This window comes from Macadamia integrifolia, chromosome 9 (assembly GCF_013358625.1).
Source record: "Macadamia integrifolia cultivar HAES 741 chromosome 9, SCU_Mint_v3, whole genome shotgun sequence".
Lineage (NCBI taxonomy): Eukaryota > Viridiplantae > Streptophyta > Magnoliopsida > Proteales > Proteaceae > Macadamia > Macadamia integrifolia.
The window spans coordinates 10,889,835-10,911,808 of record NC_056565.1 but is presented as its reverse complement, the minus strand read 5'-3'; the positions used below and the strand labels follow the sequence as shown (position 1 = coordinate 10,911,808).

General features: G+C 42.7%; 1 long non-coding RNA gene and 1 pseudogene across 1 annotated transcript; one reads left to right on the top strand and one right to left on the bottom strand.

Moving 5' to 3' along the window:
- Positions 1–4,388: 4,388 nt before the first annotated feature.
- On the top strand, positions 4,389–6,031 carry LOC122089502 (annotated as a pseudogene).
- A 5,973-nt stretch (positions 6,032–12,004) lies between these two features.
- Positions 12,005–21,385, bottom strand: LOC122088825. The gene is made up of 2 exons (XR_006143164.1): positions 21,255–21,385; positions 12,005–12,276 (listed from the first exon to the last, which is right to left on the bottom strand). It is a non-coding gene; the product is annotated as an uncharacterized LOC122088825 (long non-coding RNA).
- Positions 21,386–21,974: the final 589 nt, after the last annotated feature.

Below are 21,974 nucleotides of genomic sequence, written 5' to 3'. Positions count from 1 at the left end.
ACTTCACACCCCGAGGACGGAGGATTTCCATATGGCAGGATCCTCACCAGGATATTTGAGTTCTTTGGGGTGGACCTGAGTGGTGAGGAGGGGAAGACTCCAGCAGATAAGTTCGACAGGGGAAATCTATTGAGGATGGGTCTCCACACTCTTATAGATGTACCTCAGAGAGCAGGAGCTCAGAGAGGTAGGGATAGGAGGGTTGCCCCTATGGAGGATGTTCCCATGGAGGAGGAGTCTAGTGAGGAGGATAAGGACTATGTTCCTCAGGATGGGGAGGATGATTTTGTGGATGAGGACATCCTTAAGGAGGTGCCTCAGGAGTCGAGAGGTACTGATCCTGGCTTCATCAGAGTTGCAGGCCCACAACATAGAGCCCCACCACCTGAGAGTGGTGCATATGATTTTGAGGGCATGATGTCTACTATGAGGGCTTTGAAGGACGGGTAAGATCAGCTGTTAAGAAGACTGGAGGAGAGTGCTTCTAGGAAGGAACGCATCCTGGAGAGGCAGGCTACTCTGGAGAATTCCTTTCTCAGACTGGGCCAGGACTTGGATACAACGGCCAATGCCATTTCAGCAGATTTTGGCCAACTTCGGAGGGAGGTACAGCTGGTGAACTCGAGGTTTGACTAGTACGATCATCGACTCAACGTTAACTCTAGACCTCAGGTGAACGTAGTAGTATTGGACGATGATGATGACGATGATCAGTGAGGACTTAGCTCGTCCACACCAGCTTCTCAACTGTTTCATTTTGTTGATCTTATTGTATTTTTTTTTCTTTCTTTTCTCATTCTTTGTACTTTCTCTGTAACTGGACTTTTTTGTGGGGTGATGTGTTTTGATGGTGGTTTGTGATGAGTTTGTATGTTTGAATACCTGTGTAGTTTAGTTGTGGTGTCTTTTGTAAATTTTGATCATTGTTATTTATATATCTGTTGTTTATCAGGTGTTTGTGTGAAAAATTTTTGAAAATCTCGTTTTGCGTCGTTATGCTGCCGAAATTTTGTTAAACTCGTACTCGATGGGTTATGACATCATTTAATAAACCTTTCATTTTCTCTCACGCATGCCACGAATGCAATATCTAAATGCAACCATTTTTATTACTTTCTTTCTTTGGCTTTTAACTCTTTAAAGTTTTTTTTTTTTTTTTTTTTTTATATTAACCCAAACCCATTTCCTATTATAAATTCTATGGGGTCTAATGGTATGCTATGAGTGGAATAAAGCATCATGCTCTGATACCACCGTTGTCACACCCCATTCACACAGAACCAGACCGGTGACCGGGTTAACACCGGTTAACCCAAACCTACCAGGATCATCTGACACAGTATCCCACCACAGCATACACACAACTAAGAAAGTGTTCATCAGTTCAGCGGAAGACTTAATTTACCTGTAAATATTCCCATTATACTTGATACCCAAATTGTAATACATAGTTAAGTACATGTGGGCCCGCAGGCATGATATTTACACAAAAGAATACAATTTACATAACAAGTACACAAAAGGGATCATCAAAAACACAAAGGGTACAGCTCAACTCGGTATCAAAAGTAGAGCTCAGCTCGGCATCAAAGGCAAAGCTCAGCTCGGTATCAACAGTAGAGCTCAGCTTGGTATCAAAGCTGCGGTCCCGCAGCATAACCCTCGCACGAGCAATCCGTGCCATGCTCTAATTCCTCAGGGACCCACCAATCCTCTTCAGGGAATTCAACAGTGGGGCCCAACCCGTGCTCTTCAGTTTGATGACTTGCAAAATCATCTAAAAGAGGTGCGCACGTGGGATGAGCTCACTAGCTCAGTAAGTGAAAAGAAGGACCACACAGCAGTCCGCACAACAAATCACAACCATATGCACTATATGCTATGCAATTCATTTTAATCACTTCCACCTAATCAACATTACTAAGTCTTTGGTTTAGTGCTACTACAACCACAGTGTGCGTATACTCCGGGTACGAGCCGCGAACTCCATCCCGCGATACGCCCATAGGGCTGTCGGAGAAGGCCCACTGTGAGTACTCAGAAAAGTAAAACATGCCGACCATCAGCTCTCAACATAAAGTAAATGACAGAAATAAAGGTGCTGACTCTAGTAATTTAAAAGCAGTACGATTGACCCTCTTGAATATACCACCGGGGTTGCCGATTGTCCTATTGACCAACTGGACGTATGTCTAACCGCCACAGTGACCCGACAACTGCGACCACTGCTTTCCCCCAAATGGTAACCCAACACCTCAACCCCTGTTGGGAAGGGTCGTAGCACAGGAAGATGATAATCCTACACCGCATGCTCCTATATAACATAGTACGATTACATAGTGCCTCCGCCCCCCATTCCACGGGCCACCAATACAATCGTTTCCAAGCCGACTATGGCATCTAGTCTACTAATGCATTATGCACAATGATGTCATCATTCATCACATATTCACATCATCATTTGACATTAAGAAAATAAACACAACACACAAGTCATGATAATATGAGGATGGCTAAGTTACACATAATTCACATGATGACATGACTAGTCTAGATACAATTAAATGAATACCAGATAAGCCTTATCATAAGGCCAAACGTCCTCTCCCCACTTACCTGTAGTGTACAAGGACTCACGCTCGGTACGGGTGAGATCCGATGCGAGAAGCGTACGTGTTGGTGAACCTAACATAAGTGAATGGGGTTAGCACTTCACCATTTTGGGATCAAAATTAATACGATCCAATGACAAAATCATGTATAGAATCCTAAAAGAAGGTCGCACGTCCATTTTGGGTCCGTTCGGACGTTAAAATCACGTTGGGAGCCACTCGAGTGGGTCGAACAGCCCACCTGTCAGACCCACAGGTCATGACCGACGGGCAGGTCGGCCCATCGGTTGGGCCCTCCGATTGGGCCCGAGGGTCCTACTAAGACCGGTGGGCAGGTTGGTCCGCCGGTTGGGCCTACTGGTTGGCCCCGAGGATCTGCCCTCTCAGGCGGGTGCCCTCAGGCAGGCCATTTGGCCCATCGGTTTGGCCCACCGGTCTTGGCGGGAAAATGCCATTTTTTCCCAACCTTCCTCAACCTTTGGGGAATCAAATGGGGCTTTTCCAAACCCATTCTCCACACATTCAAGGTCTTATAAGATGGTTCTAACCTAGATCTAGGTTAGATTTAAGGAATGGAAGCCATCTTACCTTCTTTGTTCAAGAACTCGTTCAAAGATCCCAAAATTACTTCAAATCACCAATGCTCCTCTAACCGTGGAAACACTTCTTCAAATCCTTCAAAATCAACACATAGATCATCTATTAAACCTTAGATTCATCATCTTAAGGGGGATTTACAAGACCTCAAGAAACTCTACCCAAATCAAGGGTTTTACTTGGGTATGGTGAAAGTTTAAGGAACCCAGCCTTTGCTTACCTCTAAACATAGATCTCATATTGGAGATCACTCTTCTGGCGTCGGAATGGGAAGATCAAACCTCAACGCCACTGAAATCCATCTCTTCTTCCTCTTCCTTCTCTTTTCCTCTTCTTTCCCTTCTTTTCTCTCTCCTCTTTACTCTTCTCTCCAAACGTCCGAGTGTCATAAATGAGAAAAAGAAAAAGGGAAAACATAAGATAGCTATTTATACCTTTTAGAATAACTAAGTAATCACATGGGTGGGTCACTCAGGTGGGCGGATGCGCCCACCTGTGACCGCCCACCTGAGAGCCGAAAATTGGCCAGCAAGTGGGATTTTGATGGGATTTGACTCTCGGCACGAATCACCCTCTCGGCGTAAGGTATATTGTACGTATGCGCTTTAGAATACAGCTACATACCTGCTTTATCTGTACATGGCCTTATGATATGTGCATGCATACGGCTTGGGTACACCCGTCTCCTCTGGCACTGGCTCGGACTTGTCTGGCCAACCTGTGTTTAAGGTCACCCTGGCCATCATGGTCCATAAGGAACCCGCCTTAACTCTCTCCGGTTCGGGTCCTGCATGGTTAAACCAGGACAACCATGTAATCAGACCGGGTTTATGAAGTAGGGTATTACACTATCAGTCCTACTGAAGTACCAAAGGTGCACTCTGCCTGGTGACTGAGAAATTGGTTTGTGACTGAAGGAAGGAGGGCGGCGGTGTTCGTCCCTTAAAAGGCGACCAACTTTCAATACTAGCTGTTATGTTACACTGCCATTTTTTCAATCTAATTAAATAGCATAGCTTGGGGCCCACGGAGCAGTAATTCAAGTGGGAGAGTCGTGTCATGGGTGACCTTATTGCACGATTTAAAGAGCACTTATGTAGATGCAAGTGAACGTGTAAGAAAAAACTATCATAAAGTTCCGTTGTTCATTCCGTCATCGACCCTATCTCTGCTTTTACGATGGCCAAAGAACACGCTCATTCTTCATCCTAGAGAGACTTTTGAATTGCAGGGTACCATTACAAGCTCAATATATACGAGTGTTATTTTATGAAATAACTCAGAATTCAAATCATTCAATTGCTTCAACTACTTATGCTATGGACGTGGGAGCATCAATTCCGTCTCTGTGGGCTTTTAAGGAGGGGGAGAAATTGTTAGAATTCTATGAAAGAGTGTCAAGAGTCAAGATGTATGCTAGTTTCATACAATCAGGTGGAGTGGCGCAAGATCTACCCCTTGGCTCATGCCGAGATATTGATTCCTCCACACAATAATTTTCTTCTCGTATTGACGAATCAGAAGAGATGTCAATTGACAACCGCATCTAGAGACAATGATTAGTGGATATTGTTCTATCACTGGACAACAAGCAAAGGATTGGGGATTCAGTGGTGTAATGTTAGGAGGCTTCACACCAATGCATATTATGACAGTGAAGTATTGGTGTGTAGCCTTGGAGAGGATGTACCCAGGGTGAGGGTGAACTGAAGGGGGACAGCATAAGTGAGAGAATTTGTGTAAGCCCAGTCAAACATTATTGTTCTAGGTGGGGCAAGCCACCCAACTTCGAATGGTGTTGGTCCTACGGACTGTGAACGGATTCGCCTCTGGTCTCTTGGCATGTCGGAACCACATGAGTTCACAGAGGTTGAGCACAGTCCACCAAAATCAGCATAGGTTAGGTGCTATTGATGGAACATGATAAGCCCATCTTTCTCCATATGGAATCGCTATGGGCACATAGAGATGTGGGTAGAGGAAGCCTCAAAAAGCAAAGGCTGAGCAGTAGGTCACATGACCTGCATCGATAAGGTGGATGATTGGGCTTTCTCCTTGAAAGTGGCAATAGGCGAGCTTGCCCCATTAGTCGGTCCAATCGAGTGGACTCCTACTCCAAAACATCGAATGATATAGGTGGTCGAGTTCTCTTTCTACAACCCTTTTGATATGATAGGCCCCGACCATCCCATATGTTTAGTATAGGAGCAAGATCTGCTCAAGAATAAACAATCTTGAAGTGGTACGGAAGGCATGGACTCCGCGAACGTCTCGTGCCCTCAGAGAAAAAAAGCCTCAATGAGAACCACATTCTTTTTGCATGCAGATGTAGCTAAGTTTTTAACTCTATTGGTCATAGTTCCCTGCTATTGTGGCTAGTGCTCATTTGCACCTACGTGAACTAACCCAACAAATAAGGAAAGGCATCTGAGAATGATTCGAGCCGTGTGAAGGGAAACTCCCACATACAGTTTGTTTTAGGGGGAAGGAGCCCGCCAAAGTCCCCCCCACTGACTTGGCCCGGCCTAAGTGAAATTGAATTGGTGGGCCTACCCATCCCAACCAAGGTTTACAGGGATTCGCAAAGAGAAGCACCTTACGATGTTTATGACCAATCGGATCTTGACGTACCAGTAGGTGGCACTAGAGGAGATCGCTATGATTGTTACTGTACCCATATCTTAGAGATGTGAGTAAGTGTTTGGATCATTGTGCAATGTCCTAATAAAATGCCTAGTGGCATGATCAAAGATGATAATCATATGCTATGTCCTCCATCATGATCTCAAATGAAACTATCCATGGAATCATACGCCGTGTGAAACATAGATCATCGCCATTCTTAACTGAGACTTAGGTTAAGCTCCATCTCGGAACCTTGTGGGGTTAAGAGGAAAGCACCCAAGGTTCGTGCATCTCGTTGGGCATGGAGAAGCATTGGAAACCCTAATTTCTTTCTTCGAAGCAGTTTCTTTTCCCGTGTCCCCGCCCCGGCATAGTGCTTCACTTCCGGTTATTTGGAAGAATCAATTGGCATCTTCCTTCTTCATTGATCTAAGAGAAAAGGAACCACCTACCAATTGAGAAGCTAGACATCAAGTGGCTTGATGAGGATAACTAAGTTGACATGCAGAAGTTGGTTGCTACCACAATCGGGTGGTGCCTTACCGCACCACAGGTAGATGTGCGGTAGTGCTCGTGGTGGTGCTTAAGGATTCCAATGTACTGCGTCCAAGATCCGAATGAGCTTGCTGGCGGACCACGGCCATCCCATTCTTGAGTGAGCTGGAGCGCAGCCTTATTATCCCATAAGTGGAAACCAGAGAAGTCACTAGTACAAAAGACCCTAAGGCTCATCTGAAGGCCTTCATTGGCCAACTCAAAGTGCAATAGTTCTCTGACGAACAACTTTGTCAATCCTTTAAATTCCTCTTAATCAGGCCAACTTTACATTGGCTCATGTCTCTATATAGTTCTTATAACTTTGTCAGAAGGGCCTTCAAGAACTAGTACTCTTACAACACTGAATGGAAATGAGAAGAAGGGATCTGAAATAACAAGGCAAATGAATAACGAAGGATTCACCACTTTCCTAGCAAGTTTTAGGGCTAAGGCCGCTTTAATGTAGGATAGACCAATAGAGAAAGAAAGGGCTAAGGCCGCTTTAATGTAGGATAGACCAACAGAGAAAGAACAAGTCCAAATGGTGGCCAAGAACCTCTATAGGTATAACAAAAAACTATATGTTTACACAGTCATTTCCTACTTTTGAGACATTGGCGAAATTGGATCTTTAGTAGAAGATACCATATTTAAAGGAAATCTACCTATTGTCACTAGATAAAGGTACAAATCCGATAACAGTAAGAAGCCATTTAGACCTAAGGCTAGTAAAAATGTGAAAGAAGTCAAAGCGATTACTCCTAACTAATTGAGGTTTGTACCTTTCATCTTGGAGGAAACTACTTCAAACAATCTCAAGAGGAATTTTACTAACTTGGGTTTGCCACTTTTGGTAGTCTATCGAAAACTGAAAGCCGAAGGCTTACTCATTCACTCCCACCACAGCCATTATTGGATCCGCTTCCTAAATGGTACAAAGAAGAACTATCCTATGATTACCATGGATAGAAGGGGAATTGAACAATTGTTGTATGCTGATAGGCCATCCACGACCTATTGGATAAGGGAGAATTCACGGTTCGTTCCAAATCACAACTAAATGTGGTAAAAACCCACTTCCAATATATGATGGAAGTTCTAACTCGGTGCATTGTCTTGAGGATGATAGTAAAGATGATGCTAGATATGAAGCCACTCTTACTACCATCAGAGGACAAAACAATCCACCTCCAGCGGAATAGATCAAGGATATGGCCTTGGCCATGTCCGCTATTGCATTAGGAGAAGTCCTATCTAAATAAATATGCATAGTGAACATCTGTAATGATACCGAGGAGGATGAACAAGTCCCAACTAATGCCAAGATTGCTCCCAAGCTAGAAGAGGAAGCTAAGACCAAAGTTTTCAAGGACAGTCTCTTTGAAATGGCTGAATTCAAAAATGAGATAGATGAGATCAATGCATACTATGACATACTATCTTTGGCCTTAGCCGTGGATGTCAGAATGGTAAGGCATATCCCAATCGGTGAGTCAAGTACAAAACCTTTAACTGAACCCAGCATTGAATTAATCTGCATTGAAAAAGGTTTCAAGATAGGTGAGTTGATTGTAGGATTTGACACAGAGTTAGTGTTCAATTTAGCCGTTGAGTGAAACAATTCCAAAACTAGGAGTGGTAAGGCGTTCAACCTCCAGAATTGAATATGGCCAACTTGATTGAGCTAGCTAGAGAAAAGTAAAGAGGAACTAACACTGGAAATCATTTTGAACCAGAGAACGAGGTACTCAAGCAACTGAAGAAGACCCAAGCAAGCATCTCTTTGGATGGCTTCATCTTAGCATCATAATGCAATGCTAAAGGCCTTGAACAAGGTCCATGTGCCTATGGAGACCGGCCCTCTTCAATTATCAGAGATTGTACGAGCCATTTAGGCATCCATGACCTTATTATTTAATGACAAAGATCTACTAGCTGATGGTAGTCACACCAAGGCTTTACATATCACCATTGTGCAACGGAATGAGGATTCCATATGCTCTCGTCAATATTGGCTCAACATTGAATGTTTTCCCACTTAAGACCCTCAAACATCTAGGGCTAAGCGTGGCTAATGTCAAACCCTTCATGTAAGGTGTTAGAGCATATAACAAAAGAAGGGACATCCTTGGACTCCTCGCCATTGACATAGTGGTGGGACCGACTATGTTTCATGTCGAGTTCCAAGTTAATGACATACCGAATGATGTTACTTGGAAGACCATGCTCTATGCCATCGATGTTATACCCTCTTCTTCCATCAAAAGCTCAAGTTTAGTTGGGAAGGTAAGATAGTCACCATCATGGCTAACCCTGACCTTTTTAATACTCTTGTGAACATCGAGAATGGAAGACTAGTCTCGTCTGCTACTATTATTTCCTACAAGGTTGGTGGATTTGACTTCACATATGTCTTGGCCACATACCTTGAAGATCTACCAAAAGAGACATTCCTTTTATTGGGGCAAGCCAATGGTAACCCATCGGTCACCAACATGATCAAGAAAATGGGATAGTTCCCCGACCTAGGCTTAAGTAAACACCATCAAGGAGGAACCATTTGGCTTGAGCTACTTGGCATTGAGAATCACCACGGTCTGAGATATAACCCAAATAAGGAGGACTATCAAAAGAATGTAAAATCCACTACTCACAATGGATATTTTATCAAAGAATGCCATTATTCTGGATTTAAATAACCTTGGTTTGATTACACATTCAATAGACTAATACTAGGATTGAAAATATTCTTTATAAACAATTTCGATTGGCTGGAGCTTACATCACCTGGAGAAGGGAGTTCTAAATACATTTGGTATGATGATGAAATTGATCTTGGAACAAGATATCTCTTCAAAGAAAGTATAGACATGTTAGTAGAAGAAATAAAGGAGGTTCCAAGTCCTCAAGATTTGATCCACCTGGCAGAAGGGATAATTCCAACCTGGAGCATAAAGACCAAGTTCATCTTCACAGAAGGAGGAGACAAGAGTGATACCAAGCCCGAGTCTTAAGTCTTCATCAATTTCATCCTCAGCATCTTGTTTCAATTCCATGTCTAAGTCAGAGTTGTATAGATTTAGAATTTCTTTTTTTTTCACAAAGCGTCAGTGTCAGTACTTGTAAAATCACTTTCATTAATTCAAGTCAAAATTCTATTTACACTGACTCCCCCACTTCTTTCTATCGATGAGGATGATCTTAACGATCCCCCTAGGGACTTCCTTAAACATATTGAAATACTAGAGGAAAATAAATTGCTATCCATAGTAGAGGAGTTCATGATAATAAACATAAGGTTGCAGAGACACCCCGCGAGCTTAAGCTTAGAGCTTCCCTCACACATGAGGAGGCCGAAAAACTAACAAAACTTCTAAAAGAATTCAAATAAGTTTTTGCATGGTCATATGATAATGTACCCGATATTAGCACAAGCATATTGTAACACCGACTACTTTTATATTCAAATGCTAAGCTAGTGAAACAAAAGCTAAGGCGCATGAGACCAAAATGAATATTAAAGATTAAGGAGGAAGTTACCAAGAAACTTATTGCTGGTTTCCTTGAAGTCACCAAATATCCAAAGTGGCTAGCAAACATCGTTCCCGTTCCAAAGAAGGACGAAAAATGTTAGAATATGTGTAGACTTTAGCGATTTGAATAAAGCAAGCCCAAAAGTTGTCTTCCTGCTACCCGACATAAATATTCTAGTGGATAATACACCTAGACATGCTCTCTTATTCTTCATAGATGGGTTCTTAGGCTATAATCAAATTAAGATGACTCTTGAAGACAAGGAGAAGAAGACATCCTTCATTACACCAATGGGCATGTATTGCTACAAGGTGATGCCTTCTGGGGTACAGAATGCTAGGGCAACTTATTTGAAAAACTACCAGAATCCTCTATGACCTCATGCATAAGGAAGTAGAGGTGTACATTGACGACATGATAGTGAAATCTAAGGATTGAGAGAGTCACGTGACAACTTTGAGAAAACTCTTTCAGAGAATTAGCTAATATGAGATGAGATTTGATCCGCAGAAGTGTGTTTTTAGCTCGACAACTAGGAAGCTTCTAGGATTCATGTTTAACCAAATAGGATTGAAGTTAACCTTTCCAAGATTAAAGAAATCCTAGTCTAAGAATAGAGAAAGAAATCATAGGATTCCTAGGGAGGATTCAATACACCAGCCAGTTTATCACGGAACTAGCCATTGTGTGTGAACCAATCTTCAAATTTCTAAAAAGGAATCAACCAAAAGAATGGAATGAACAAATCCAAAAGTCTTTTAGTAAGTTAACTAATATTTAACTAATCCACTTATCTTAGCACCTCCGACTTCAGGATTGCCTTTACTACTTTACATTTCGGTAACATAATAAGCAATGGGAGTAATGTTGACACAACACAGCCTAGAAGGAAAGAAAGAACAATTTATCCTACGAGACCAACTACTCTGCACTAGAGAAGAAGGATTTGTAAAGAGCTGCATTACCCAATTTACACTCTATGAAGGCATCCTATATAAAAGATCATACGAAGGAGTATAATTGGCGTGCATAGATGAAACATACGAAGGAGTATAATTGGCGTGCATAGATGAAAGACAATTACAAAAGATCATAGACCACATTCATCAAGACATATGCAGATCCCACATAAATGCTAGAATGTTAGCAAAGAAGATCCTAAGATTGGGTTATTATTGGAACACCATGGAGGCCAATTGCTCTGAATGCATTAAAAAATGCCACAAACGTCAAATATACGCAAATCTTACCCACGTACCACCCTCAAAGCTACACACTCTAAGTTCACCCTAATAATCATTTGCAACTTGGGGCATAGATGTTATTGGTCAGGTCATTCCCAAGTTTTCCAATGGACACAAGTTCATACTCATTGCAATAGACTACTTCACTAAATTGGTGGGGGCACAACCATATTCCAAGGTGGACAAGTTGATCACATAGAACATCATTTGCAAACATAGATTGCCACAAGAGATAATCTTCGATCAAGGAAACTATTTCGAGGAGAAGTTGAAAGGTTAAATGACCGTGTAAAGATCCGAAGTAGATCCTCACCATATCGACCCAAAACTAATGGAGTGGTCGAAGTAGCTAACAAGAAACTCAAGATAATCCTACAGAAGATGGCCATGACAAACAATGATTGGGTTGACAAGATATCATATGCATGATGGGCATATAGGACTTCCATTCGCACATTTACTGGGGCAAACCCATACTCTTTAGTCTATGCCATGGAGGTAATACTTCCCATACAATTGGAAGTTTCCTCCTTACGAGTTTCATAGGCAACAAACTCCTAGAAGCAGAGTGGAAAAAGTCAAGATATGAAGCACTCAACTTGATCGATGAAAAGAGGCTACGCACCGTGGACAATATGAAAAAATATGATGCCAGATGTCACACCCCACTTCCAATGAACCCAACTTACCTTTAGGAATACCGGTGGTGTGAGTAAGACACATACCTATCTTACAAACCTACTAGGATCTCTGATAGCAATACCTTAATATTTCACAATCTCACATCACAAACCAACCAAAAGTAACAGAATCAGAGTATAATAGCGGAATCACCAAAATAAATTGGCAAATATCTAATAATAAAATGGCATCAATAACTGAGTTATTCTGTTTACAATCCTTCAAGACTTACACATATCAAATTTATAAACATAATATCCATAGACCTGTAACAAAATAATCAAAAATACGCTGTACACCTCATGGTGCCTCATATGCACAAAAGTCACAAGCACAGTCCTGGCCATACTCCTTTACGTCCGGCATCCACCAGTCACTCACTTCGTGCTAGGCCCCGGAGGAGAAAAATTCACTAGCCATAGGCACGATCGTACCTGCATCATCATCTAAAAAGTGTGTATACGTGGGGTGAGTTTTCCAACTCGCTCAGTGAGGAGTGGGGTTCAAGCGCATCCAAGCAAAACAATCGCAGTAATAATTTATGATGCATGACAATAGAAATTAAACACATAGTCCATGATGCCCATGATATAATTCACTTATTTTATTACCCACCTAACAATACAATTAAGTTTGGTAAATGCTATTATGGCACATTAGGCAGTATCCCTCTTCTCGGAACCGCCATCGACTATGTAGGGATACAAACCCTAGCCATGAATAGAAGCCTACCAGTCCCGGTATGCATCCATGGGTCACCCAGAAAACCCCTCATAACCCCCTCTTGGCTTTCACGACACCGATACCAATTATCAGCCACGCCTGACAAGTTCCCACCTTCGCCGACAATCACATCGTACCGCGGGTGTGGCATTCTGAAAAGGCACTTCGAACATACCACAATGGGTTATCCAACACCTTAACCCCTGTTGGCAAGGGTTCATAGCATAGGGAGTGATACCTAACCACATATATGCTACATGCCTTTATAATGATACAGTTAGTATGAATAACACAATACCGGTAACACATCGGCCACAAAGTGTAATCCATCTCCAAATACAGTCACGAGTACACGATACCAGTAACACATAGGCCACAAAGTGTAACCCACGACCGTTTATCTAATCTAGCATGCATATAATAGTTTAGTATGGACTACACAAGATCAGTCGAAATGTATCCATTTCCAAATGCAGTCTCGGAGCACATGATACCGGTAACACATAGACCACAAGGTGTAATCTGTGACCACAACTAACTCTAATGCACATAATCAATGCATGAATGCAACAAGCATACCGAAATCATGGCACCGGTACCACCTCGGCCATGTCGGATTTTGTCTTATAAATACAACAAACATACGGTGATCACTGTACCGATACCACCTCGGCCACACCGGATCCCGCCATACATCTCCACAACATTTCATATAAATTCAATAAAAAAATGTAATATGTGATTGGATACAATCATCATTTGAGCAATTAATAATCATGTATAATCCTACACATGTGAGCAGATCTATAATAATAAAACAATCCCAAAAATAAAGCAACCATCCCTCACCTTGTTTATCTCTATGTGTGTTAGGGTTCAGATAAGGCCACCAATCGATCAAGTCAGTTTCATTCTCAGGGTTCGTGTGCATCACTGTCCTAGACACAAGGGAAATTGTACATTAATACATGTCGGGAACATCGGGAGAGGGCCACTTGGGTCAGCCCCAAAGGATACAGACAAAGTTTCCCAGTGATAGTAATGTCACCGGAAACACCCACCGGAAATAGGGTCTTTCCACAAGAAATATCAGTCCTGTTTCTGGTGGTGGTGGCAGAGAGCTCACAAGGTTCTGTGGTTCACCAGAAGTAGCCCACCGGAAGCAACCCTAGTGTTTCCTGTGGCTTGTTTCCTATGGCAGTACAAAATTGTCCAACTCGAATTGGGGCTTTTTGGCTCGGGCCCGATCACTGGGATTTGTTCCTTAGAGTTTGTAGGGAATGTTCCTAGCACCATTCTAAGCCAATAAAATCCTGATTCCACTGAGCCGTTTGAGAGATACATTGATTGACCGATCAAAACCCTAGTTGGTCATTTGGTAATTCTTACTGCCGTAGCTCATCAGGCTTGGTTTTAGCTTGGCAACAGTACCGGGGAGGTAGAACACGCATTCCTCAACCTTAAGAGGGTTTATGCACTAAGATTACACCCATACCTAGCCTAACCTAGGTAAAAATGAAGAGTGAGGGTAGTAGGAATGATTGCACTTACCTCCAGCAGCAATTCCAGCAACTAGGCGGCAGCTGGCACCAAGGTAAGACTTCCACCCTCTTCTTCCTCTTCCTTCCTCTCCTCTTCCTCTCCTCTCCTGCCTTGAGCACAAATGAAATGAGGAAATGAAATCCTTATTTCCTACTTATGTGTTAAGTTAGACCTTATGGTCCGTTTGTTTGGACCCTATTCGGACAGATAGGGTTAATATGGCTTTCGGAGCTAGAGAACCCGACCACTTAGGTCCACAATGTGCTCATGTCACAAGGAAGATGTGGAGGATGATTTGGGATCATCCAAGATTGTCTACGATGTGAGTAGTGGGACCTACGGGCATCAGATCCTTGACAGCAGCCTATTTGGCTCACAGGAAACAGCCCACCGAATTCAGGCCCAGTGTTTCTGGTGGCTTTGTTTTCTGTGCTGTCTTGACTGCTTGCTATCCACCAACTGGCCTTACATGGGTAGTTGTCCCCGGCCATGCTCAGAGTCTTTTGGCAACTTCAGTATGTGCCAGGATTCATGTGTGAGGAGTCGGGTCACTTACCGTCTGGGGTCAGAAGGTATGAACCCCCTCCAGTTAGACTGGCACGCGATGCATGAACATTAGGGGTCATCTCTCCCCCTTTAGCACACGAGCCAAAACCCGGTCGTACTTCTGATCTCTGGTCCAAGACCTATCACAACAGTTCAAATTAAACTGAGTCAAGGCATGAGTGTAATATTCCCCCCACCTTACAAGAATTTCATCCTCAAAATTGAACATACCTGGAAAATCAAACAATCTAGGATACTGCTTCATTATCTCATCTTCTTGCTTCCAAGATGCTTTCTGCTCAAGGTGATTCAATCATTTCACCTTGACGAAGGAAACGGCGCGGTTATGGAGAATATGCTCTTTTAGGTCAACAATCTTCTCTGGATACTCCACGTAGGAAAAATCCTCATCCAACTCATGGGGTATATAAGTCAAGACGTGAGTGGGGTCAGGGTTGTACTTCCTCAACATGGATACATAGAAGACATCATGTGTACCCTCAAACTCTAGTGGTAAAGCTATTCGATAAGCTACTAGTCCGATCCTTTCCATTATATGTATGGTCCCATAAACCTCGAACTAAGCTTTCTCTTCTTGCCGAACCACATCACTCCTTTAACTGGGGAGATCTGCAAGGACACCTTGTCTCTGACTCCAAACTTTAGATGCTTCCTTCTGACATCTGCATAGCTCTTTTGTCTTAACTGAGCCACTTTAGTCCTCTCTCTGATCACGTTCACCTTCTCACTGGTAGCCTGTATCAAGTCTAGACCAAGAATATACCACTCATCAACCTCATCCCAATAGAGTGGAGTCCGACACTTTCTGCCATATTGTGCCTCAAATGGGGACATTCCGATAGTGGCCTGATAATTATTATTATAGGAGAACTCATTAAGGAAAATGTGCTCATCCCAAATGTAACTCATATCTAAAGCACATGCTCAAAGTACTCCAATGTCTGGATAGTCCTTTCCGACTGACCATCAGTCTATGGATGAAAAGCTATGATGAATTTTAGCTGTGTGCCCATAGCTTTCTGTACACATGTCCAAAACTTAGAAATGAACTGGGATCTCGATCAGAGATGATACTAACTAGTACACCATACAATCTGATGATGTTATCAACATACAATTTAGCCAACTTATCCATAGAAAATGTGATCTTGATTAGGATAAAGTGAGCTGCCTTGGTCAAGCAGTCCACAACAACCCAAATGGCATCCATGCCTTTCTATGTGCGAGGTAGGCTTGTGACAAAGTCTATGGTAATATTCTCTCATTTTTACTCTGAAATGGGCAGTGACTACAATAAACCATGGGGCCTTTGTCTTTCAGCCTTGACTTGCTGGCATGTGAGGCATCTAGACACATGTGTGGCCACATCATTCTTCATTCCTTTCCACCAGTAGGAGCCCTTGAGGTCCTTATACATTTCAGTGCTGCCAGGGTGAATGGAGTACAGAGAGCTGTGTGCCTCTCTCAAAACTGTGTCTCTCAATTCACCATCATTAGGCACATATAACCTCCCTTTGAACTTAAGAATCCCGTTTTCAGTTATAGAAAAATCTAGGTCTTTCTGGGTTCCTTCTTTGCATTATGCTATCAGCTTCTGCAACTCTGCATCAATACCCTGAGTTATAGTGATCCTATCCAGACTAGGTTGTACCACCAATGCTGATAGTGACAAGGTGACACCTTCTACTAATAGCTCCAAGTCTAGCTTCCCGGCCTCCTCTATGAGATGCTCATTGGTGGTCAGTGATGTAAGAGTCAATAACTAGTATTTCTGACTAGGTGCATCAGCTACCACATTGGCCTTTCTTGGGTGATAGCAGATAGTACAGTCATAGTCCTTTATCAATTTCAACTAACGCCTCTGTTTCATGTTGAGCTCCTTTTGGGTGAAGAAGTACTTGAAGCTTTTCTGGTCACTGAAGATCTCACTCTTCTCACCATACAAGTAGTATCTCCATATTTTTAGTGCAAAAATCACTACTACCAACTCCAAATCATGGGTGGGGTAGTTCTTCTGAATACATAACCGAATCCCAGCTTGGAGGCATCACTATACACAACCATACCACCTGTACCGGTCAGAATAGTTAGAACTGGAGCTGATACCAACCTTTGCCTTAGCTCTTTGAAACTATTTTCACAAGCATTAGACCACTCAAATTTCACACCCTTCCATGTGAGTCGGGTCATTAGAGTAGCAATGCAGGAGAAGTTCTCAATGAACTTCCTGTAGTATCCAGCCAATCCCAGAAAACTATGTATATCTGCTACACTCTTGGGAATCTCCCATTCTAAGACTGCCTTCACCTTGCCTGGGTCAACCTCTATACCCTTGTTTGAGATAATGTGGCCTAGAAATGCCACCTGTGACAACCAAAACTCACATTTGTTGAATTTGGCATAGAGTTGCTTCTCTCTCAGGCTTGCAATACTAATCTCAAGTGAACAGCATGTTCCGCTGCACTCTTGGAGTCGACCAAGATGCCATCAATGAACACGCTTACAAACTTATCCAAGACATCCTGGAATACCCGGTTCATCAAATCTATAAATGCAACCGGTGCATTGGTCAACTGGAATGACATCACCAAGAACTAATAATGTCCATACCATGATTTGAAGGTCATCTTGCTGACATCACTATCCTTGATTCTGAGCTGGTGGTAGCTCGATCTATGGTCAATCTTAGAGAATACCTTGGCACCCTGCAACTGATCAAACAAATCATCTATCCTTGGAAAAGGATACCGGTTCTTGATGGTTAGCTTATTAAGCTCCCGGTAATCAATGCACAACCTCATACTTTTGTCCTTCTTGATGAACAATACCTATGCTCCCCATAGAGACACACTAGGTCTAACGAATCCCTTCTTCAAAAGGTCCTGTAGTTACACCTGTAATTCTTTCAACTTTGTGGGGGCCATGCGGTAAGGAGCTTTTGACATTGGTGCTAAACCAGGGAGTAAATCTATAGCAAACTCTGTCTCTCGGTCCAGGGGCAAACCTATCAAGTCATCTGAAAATACATCAGAAAATTTCCTCACCACATCAAGCTTGGTCAATGGCCTAATCTCTATCTCAGTATCAATCATAGATGCTAAGTAGCTTTGACACCCTTTATCTAGCAACTTCTTCATCTAGAGTGCTGATATAATAACCTTTTTGGGTCTCTTGGGCTTATCCCCATGGAACACAAACTCATCATTATCATGAGGTCTAAAAATGATAGTCTTCTTTGCACATAGCACACTAGCTCTGTATGTGGACAACAGTCCATTCCTAGAATCACGTCGAAGTCAATCATATCCAACTTGATCAAATGGGCATTCAACTCATGTCCACCTGTGGTCATTAGACAAGGCTCATATACATAGTTCAGACCTACTACGCTCCTGTAGGGGTACTCATTGCCAAACATTGAGTCAGTCCCTTGGGTGGAATTTCCATCTTCTTCACGAATGCTGTGACACAAACAAATGTGAGGCTCCTGAGTCAAATAACACATGTGCAGGCAATAATGATATCAATAATGTACCTATCACTACACCGGATGCATCCTCTGCATCTTTCGCTATCATGGAAAAGACTCTGCCTTGTGGTCTTTGGCCCTGTGGGGGCTATGCTGGTCTAGGTACTGTATAGGTCTTTTGGGGCCTAGGTGGCATAGTGTATGGTGCATCGCCTGGCCTTTGGTGGGCATATGTCCTCGCTAAGTGGCCCAACTGATCACAATGAAAACACCTTGGGCTCAATCCCACAGACTGAGATATAACACTAGAATGAGAAGATAGGAAGGCTAACTAGCTTTGGGCTTTCTGAACTGTACTGGAGTTGGGTTGATATAAGGCACTCATAAGGGTTTTCCACCTCCACTGGAATCAATAGACCCCATAGGCCTCTTTTTCGTTCCCTACTGGGCCCAGAATTTTCTCTATGCCGGTCTTCAATAAATTTGGCCACTTGGACCACCTTAGCATAAGTCTGCAGTTTCAACCCAACTATGGTTGATCCAATAACTGGCCTCAACCCTTTCTTAAACTTCTTTGCTTTGGCCCCATCACCATTGAGATACTCAGGAGCAAAATGGAATAGCTCCTTAAGACGTTGTTGATACTCGAGCAAAGATTGGGAACCTTGCACCAATTGAGAGAATTCACTCTCCCTCTTATCCTAGAAGCTATCCAAAAAATAATTCTCAAAGAAGGCCCTTTTGAAGTCTGCCCAAGTAGGGTTTAGGTTACCTGCCCTCAGAATGGGCTCAGTAGCACTCCGATAATCATAGAGCAAATTGGGTCCTCTTCTTTCACCGGAAAAAGAGACTGGAAGCAGGTCCAGTGTTTCCAGTGGGTTGTTTTTGGTAGACCTAAAATGGCTATAAATAGACTTGAGTTTGTGTCTTAGATCACAAAACCCTATTCTAATTCATGGAGAAGGAGAGGAAATGGCCAATAAGGTTTTTCAACTCATTCCACACCTTTTCCTTACGATTTCACGATCGATCGGTGCCACCTACGCACCAAAGGTATGTTTCTTCTTTCTTTAACCTAGTTTTGAGAATTTCTTCTCTGTGAGCTTTATTTCAAGCCATTAAACTAGGTTTTCATTCTTGAATCCTTAGGAATCATCTTGCAAGAATGTTTGGACACCATGTACGTATTGGTCTTGCTGTTGCACAAGAGACACAAGCCATTCCTGTTGAAGCATAGTATAACCCACTCCTATTCCGCTCTGTGGCTGAGCAAGATCATTGGGAGAGCTTCGAGTACCATAATGTGGACCCTGTAAAATATGTGAGGATAAGAGACTTTCGTGCATTCCGTCTCCATCAATGCTTTGAGGCAATCTGGTGGTACCACATCTTGAGACCCAACAAGCATTACTACCCACGGTTGGTGAGGCTATTTTACTCCAACCTATACTGCGATAACCGAGGTATTGAGGAGATGCGGATCATCGCCTATGTAAAGGGGGTTGAGATATCCTTTGATATGAGGCAGTTGGCCAACATCCTAGTGGTTGACAATGCCTATGACCTGGTTTATTACCCGCCTCGAACTCCAGTTCATGATTTCCAAAGCTCCGATACTCTTCAAGAGATAAACAACATGTTGACCAAGCATGCTCGTGGATGGGAATGCATAACCAACTACCATGCCACTCCCAAGATCATTTGTTGAGTAGTCCAACTAAACTTTCTCCCCACTTGCGGGCATTACGACAAGGTATCCATCTTACATGCCTTCGTGACTTACTACGTTTACATTGGGGCGCATATATGTCTTCCTTAAATTTTGATGTGGACCATGATAACTCGATCCAAGGGACTGGACCGCTGAGTTGGGAATCTATGTTATGTAAGCATACTGACAAAAAATTTCCTTTGCTTTGGGGTGTACTTGGAGGGTGAGGGATGCTTGGGTGACGAGGTCATAGACTTCAACTAAGACTCCCTGAGGAAGATGACTTTAGACATAAGCGAGGTGTCACCTATTGAGGAGGAGGATGAGCAGCCTATATAGGGACATAGTGGTGGTGCCGGTGATATTGGCAGAGTTGGTGGAGGCATTGGTAGAGGTGCTGGTGGTGTAGGGAGAGAAGCTGTTGGGGTTGGTGGTGTTGGTGGTATTCCACCACCTAATCCATAAGCCATTGGCTTTACTATTGCCTCCACTTCTCGTGGCACTAGGGGTGCGAGGCCTTACGGTCTTAACGATGTTATGGCATGCCTAGACACTACCACATCACTATTGAGGAGCATAGACAGCCGCCTCAAGAGCGTGGATAGGACCTATTGTCATATGGATAATAGAGTGGCCTCCATTGAGGCACAGATGCATGCGATGGTCTTCCATCTTGGAATTCCAGTGCCGCCTCCAGGAACACATGGTTCGAACCAGGCTCAAGGCCAAAGACAGAACCAACAGTAGTAGCATCAACAAGAGTAGTGGCATGTTTCCACTGTAGGTTTAGGATTTCCCTTTCATGTTTTATTTGAGTTTAATGTTTTAGGTTTTAGTTGAATTTTCCTTTCTGTCATTTGCTTCAGTTATTTGAGTTTTCTAGACTTAGGCTAGTTAGGATTTCCAGCTTTCAGTATTTTATTTTCTTATGAAAAAGGTGTAAGCTATGTAATCAAGTTCCTTATTTAATGAAATGGCTTTAACACCTATGCTTGTCTCCTAATTTGTGCAATTCTATTATTGTTGTCTTTAAGATTTTTATTTAAATCCTAATTTTCCCAAGTTGTGGCTTGGTCGAGATACAAAGCTGTCACACCCCACTTCCAGTAAACCCAACTTACCCTTAAGAATATCAGTGGTGTGAGTAAGACACATGCCTATTTTACAAACTTACTAGGATCTATGATAGCAGTACCTTAACATTTCATAATCTCACATCACAAACCAACCAAAAGCAGTGGAATTAGAGTATAATAGTGGAATCACCAAAATAAATGGTGAAATATCTAATGATAGCATAATATAAATAATTGAGTTATTCTGTTTACAATCATTCAAGACTTACACATATCAAATTTAAAAACATAATATCCACAGACCTATATCAAAATAATAAAAAATAAGTCGAACACCTCATGGTGCCGCGTATGCACAAAAGTCACAAGCACAGTCCTGGCAATAGTCCTCCGCGCCTGGCATCTACCAGTCGCTCACTCTGTGTTCGGCCCTGGAGGAAAAAAAGTCACTAGCCATAGGCACGATCGTACCTGCATCATCATCTAAAAAGTGTGTATACGTGGGGTGAGCTTTCCAACTCGCTTAGTGAGGGGTGGGGTTCAAGCACATCCAAGCAAAACAATCGTAGTAATAATTTATGATGCATGATAATAGAAATTAAACACATAGTCCATGATGCTCGTGATGCAATTCACTTATTTTATTACCCACCTAATAATAAAATTAAGTTTGGTAAATGCTACTATGGCACATTAGGCAGTATCCCTCGTCTCGGAACCGCCATTGACTACGCAGGGATACAAACCCTAGCCATGAATAGAAGCCTACCGGTCCTGGTATGCATCCATGGGTCTCCTAGCAAACCTCTGGTAACCCCCTCCTGGCTTTCATGACACCGATACCAATCATCAGCCACGCCTGACAAGTTCCCACCTCCGTCAACAGTCACATCGTACCATGGGTGTGGCATTCCGGAAAGGTACATCGAACATACCCCAATGTGATATCCAACACCTTAACCCCTGTTGGCAAGGGGTCGTAGCATAGGGAATGATACTTAACCACATATATGCTACATGCCTTCATAATGATACAATTAGTATGAATTACATGAT